Source organism: Priapulus caudatus, unplaced genomic scaffold (assembly GCF_000485595.1).
Source record: "Priapulus caudatus unplaced genomic scaffold, Priapulus_caudatus-5.0.1 Scaffold58, whole genome shotgun sequence".
Taxonomy (NCBI): domain Eukaryota; kingdom Metazoa; phylum Priapulida; class Priapulimorpha; order Priapulimorphida; family Priapulidae; genus Priapulus; species Priapulus caudatus.
Window position 1 is genome coordinate 495,746 of NW_014577119.1, and position 5,217 is coordinate 500,962.

The 5,217-nt window shown below is 48.7% G+C and overlaps 1 protein-coding gene across 1 annotated transcript in view; it reads left to right on the plus strand.

The window, feature by feature from the left end:
* Nucleotides 1-5,146: 5,146 nt before the first annotated feature.
* The window catches only part of LOC106821084 (amine sulfotransferase-like), a 19,320-nt gene continuing 19,249 nt past the window's right edge, over nt 5,147-5,217 (plus strand). The window contains exon 1 of the mRNA XM_014825734.1: nt 5,147-5,217. This exon is cut by the window's right edge and continues 329 nt beyond it. The gene's annotated coding sequence lies outside the window, so the exon portion shown is untranslated.

Consider the following 5,217-nt stretch of genomic DNA (forward strand, 5'->3'; position numbering starts at 1 on the left):
GTTGACCTATGCAAGCCTCATCACATCGCCTTGGCACCGCCGGATGGGGAGACGGAGGGAGCCGGCCGCCTTCTTCATGCGAACTTTTATGCGCTGCGATAAGAGTCAATGGCGTTGACGTAAGCGGCCCCCGATGCGTCTGACCCACGAGGTCGGCTAGACGTACACGCGGTGCCGTGTCTCACCCCGGGGTCAGCGCCGGCTACTCCGATGGCGTCTGCGCGCGCTCCAACAGGTTGCCGCGTCGCTCGGAGAGCCGCCGTCGTTGCGCGGCTCCGGTTACCGCCACCAGATGTGCGAGGATCCCCTTTCGCCGCTGTCCGCTTAGACGGGAACCGACGCGACGCGATCGCCGCTGAGGACGAAGGACTTCGCGCCGCACGGTGACAGTCTCAGCTGTCCCCACGCATGTGTTCGCGGGGGTTACCGGGAGGATAGAAGAACGATACTAATGAAATGTGCTGGAATTTTTTCGCCGGTTTGCCTTTCGCTAAACATGAAGTGATACGCGACGGTCGCTATTGTATTCAGTCGTTTTTACTCGTGTTTTTTTGTCGCGCCACCAGCCCTCCTTTATGGCTACCGACTACGCCAAGTTCGTCACCAAGGTCATAAATTTCACTGCCAATTATCGTATCACTTCATGTTCGGCGGAATAGCATCCGCCATTTTTTTGTTTATCTGGTTTTAAAAATCAGACCCAAATTTTTATTTACGGAAAGCACCCGCGTCGTTACGATTCCTGTACTCGTGCGCTGGGTATACATGTAATATTATATATATATATATATATATATATATATATATATATATATATATATAGAGAGAGAGAGATATATATATATACGTGCGTGTATATATACAGTACATCCATGTGTTTCGTTCCGTGTGAGTTCTTCGCGGTTGCCATTTTCTGCGTGGCAGCCAAAACGCTCAAGGCGTGAGAATTGCTAATGCATTCCTGCGCGAAAGGAATTTAACTAATCTGCGGCAATGCTAAGGTAATAGTCTCTCACAGTTCTCCGCAATGCTCCGAACCGGCTCGAGTCTTGCTCAGCCCACGTCCTACAAAAACGACCGCGGAAAGGCTGATCTCGCCACGTCCCTATATATCAAGAGCTCATAGACTCTTAGAGCATATCTCCATGGAGTTTATGTGCCCTTGCTTATATGTAACGGCCCGCAGCGCAGTCGGCCCGCGAAATGATAAAGATTCGAGTAATTTTGCGCTAGCTCCGCGAGTGAATGCCTTCGCTTTCCCACGCCTAAGTGTCGCGCACACAATAGGCTGAGACTCTCTTGAGTTTCTATGAAAGTCTTTAGCAACCTCTGCGCTCTCGTGTCTTGGCCGTTGTGTCGGCGATTCCGCATGTGTTTCTCGAAGCCGCAGCGTTGCATGGAGATTTATAACGCGGAGTATTTAGGCTGCTTTGGCGGCAGGGCGTTTTCTCTATTGAAATGTCCCGCGTGCGCGGAGGGGGCGAAGGGGCCACCATCGGGGAGTGAGTCCGTGTCTGTGTCCCCGCGTGTCCGTGGCGTGCATCCGTACGTAACAATACCTCAATTTCTTATACTCAGGTGCTGGAAGCTCATCCACACCTTCGCCAATCAACGTTACGACCAAAGACTATACAATATCTATGCACCACTACCCCTCACTTTCTTGACCCTTCGCTGGGAAGAAAATAAGACGGCTATATTGCGGCACAAAGGCAAGAGCTAGAGTGGCGACCGACGTCCTTTATCACCGCTGTGCCGAGACGACAAAAGCACGCAGCGACAGTCATTGGGCGCAACTGTAGGCCGGCCTAGGTCTTAAGAAAGAAAAAACTTGTTCCACCAAGAAACCTTTATCTACTTCTCTCGGCGTCTTAACTTGTTAGAAAAGTTTCCGTTGGTGAATGGCAACTCTGTAGATTTGCCAGAGCACGCTGCGTTTTATCTCGAGGCAAATCTAGGACGATCTCTTCGCAAATGGAACAGGCGCCTTTATGTGAGTCTCTGCCACGGTCACACCGCGGCTCATCGAGCCAGTGCCGACAGAACGCCGCAACGCGGCTATAATGTTGTGTTATCTGCGGCTGCTAGTGTGGTTGTTGGTTTGTCCGCTTCTTCTGCATGCCGGCCTATCCTGCTGCGCCATCTTCGTTCATGCGCGTTCTGTGTGCGAAGAGAAATTCGTACGAGTTGCCGCCGGTCGCATGCCTAGGCTCTTCCCGCTTAGTAGTAATTATCACGGGGTTTACACTCGTTGTCGTCGTGGTCGTCACCTCTCTCTCTCTCTCTCTCTCTCTCTCTCTCTCTCTCTCTCTCACTCTCTCTCTCGCTTTCTATCTGTCGCTTTCTCTACCGCTTCTCATATTCACGAACATTACAGTGCGTTGAAATTTCCATCGCCGTCGTCAAATTTTGCCATCGTCGCTATCGTCATCGTCGTCGTATGCGGGCGCGGAAACGCGTCGATTTAAATGGCCGCGCTGCGTGTTAACCGCAAGCCGTGCGCCTCCACAGGCGGGAAGGGCGCCGCGATGAGCGCTGTTACATAGATAGCCAGCCAGCCCCAGCACTCGCGCCCGCTCCGCACCGACATTCGCATGTCTGTCACGTTCGCGAGAACCAGTTGCTTCGTGCCCCTTGACCTCGAGCCTCGCATGAAAGACGCGCGCTAGCGCGGCGACGTGTTTTCGGAAACTCGCATCCGAACATTTGCCGCTCTGAGCGACTTCTCGCCGGCGTTCCTGCCGTCGCCCGTGGAGACCCATGCGCACAGTTCATTTATCTCGCTCATCTCGTAAAAGTGGCGGGCACTGATAGGAATAAATATCAAGTCATTCGCATTGATTCGCTGCCGCCGATGCGCAGTAACGACGAGTGTGCGTCTGTGAGCGACTGGGGTGACATGGTCCCCGTGAGATCCTGTCTTTCTCTCTCTCTCTCTATCCTCCATCTTATCTGTCCTCTCTCTCTCTCTCCCATGCTCTCTCTTTCCCCTCGCTCGCCCTATCTTCCCGCTCCTCTCTCCCCTATATCTCCAATGCTCTCTCTGTCTCTCACTCTATCCTCTCCCTCTCTCTATCTATCTTTCCGTGTACGAATGCTGTAGATTTACAGTCCATATGTCATATCTCGGCCACTGTATCTTCGCCCACTACCTCATTGCCGGCATTGTTCGCGCTGGCAGGGAACAATGCATCAACTCTTTGTCGCCGCATTCCTGCACATAAGAACCGATTCGCGTTGCCACTTGTTTTCGCGAGACCGATAGACAGAGACGGAGAGAGCCTTGCCTTTGTGCCAGCGCCTGCCACTGCCAAATATAGAACGATGCATTCATTACGCAGCCGGTCCCCCGCACATGTGAGGCCTTCTAACCGTGGCTTGAGACAAAAGCCGCGCCGTTCGGGAGTCTGTGTGGGTGAACTAACGTGCTGTACTTGTGCGTGGAGGCGGGTGTAGGAGATCTACGAGCTAGCCAGAGAGAAATATCGCTAGGGAAATACGCGCGCACTCTGTACATCTTTCGCGAACCGAAAACTTCCATTTTCCCACTCGTCACCCGTATGTACGTGGCCGGGCAGTGATTTTGACGACGAGTTCCAATATTGATAATAATCCGAAAGTGCAGCAGTTGTACAAACTAACTAACGACGTAGGGCAACGGCTACAATCTACGCGCAGGCCATAGCATATGTATGTAGAGTAAGCTGCACTGCGGGTTGCGGTGGCACGGTAAACTTGTGACCGCTAGTGCTGAAGTGAGTACGGACTTCGAGTTTTCTAGCCGTCAGCGGTCCTGCCCGTGGACATATTACATGCAGTAGCCGCTCGTTGGGGGCCGAGCTTGTTGTGAAATGCGATAGCTGTCATTTGCCGTTCACTTGTAGATTGAAGACTCGATGAAATATGCGTGTGCGGTACGGTAACTCCGGGGTTCGCGGTGGGTGCAGCGCGCATGCGCTGACGGCAGCGTGCGCTCGGATGTGAGAATAATCTGTAGGGTGCTTTGTTGTATACATGTATATGTTTACAATCGCAATTCTATGTGATTTTGTATAGTATAGTTAGTCCATGTCCTCTCGGCACGTGAACATACAGGAATATCATTTCAGCCGAGAGAGCGTTGGTCTCTACATGAGTTTATAAGCATGTAAAGTCTGCCACTTGTAATATAATAGTCACCGCTGTGTAAAGTAATGGATGACACAAAACGTTGTATGAGAGAAATCAGTGTAACATATGGGGTTGAGCGGGTGCGCAAAACCCTCAGTGAAAACACCTGTAAAACTTGTACAGATATCTATTGTAATATTTGTTATTGTTTAAACTAATATAAATTTTAACACATGATTATTTTGTATAAAACTTACTTTCCTATTGTTGGGTTTTACTCGTGTATGATGTAAACGCTTAGGCATAATACACGCGCACACACACACGCACACATATATGTATATACATTAGATGGCTTGTGTGATAATTATAGACTCGTTGTTGCGTTTAAACGTATAGGTAATGTTGATTTCAATCGACAAACTCACACAATGCGACCAGCGTGGACGAATCTTGTAGACAGGACAAAGTGAGCGATCATGCTTAATATTTATTTACATCATCGAGATAACCCTTTATAGACCATAAGATAATTTAAACAACACTATGATCATCTATAAAATTTGCCGCCTCCACAATAATGTAAACATATATTCGGAGTTATAGAAGGTTGGCATTTGATAGAGTAAGCATGCACATGACTTAATATACAAAGTCATAAATGTGTACGTGAACATGTGGGAAATCTGGTGTAACAGATAACTGACTGTTGATATTGCATGATTACGCTCACACTTTTCAATACTGATGCTATTGTTTAGCAGATCCCCATACATCTTTCAATAGCAACGTTGGTCTACACAAGTCTGGAATGGATTTTATTATTATATATATAAAGAGATATATATATATATATATATCAGCAAGTATATTCTCAAGAGTACATAATAGAGATATCTATTATGTACTCTTGTTGATATTATGTATATATACCTTCTGTAATTCTCCAGAAGAGCGCGTGCGATCTTACCATATAGTTAATTGGGTAGTACGGTAAAGAGGTAGAGAGAGAGAGAGAGAGAGAGAGAGAGAGAGAGGAGAGAGAGGAGAGAGAGAGAGAGAGAGAGAGAGAGAGAGAGAAGAGAGAGAGAGAGAGAGAGAGAGAGA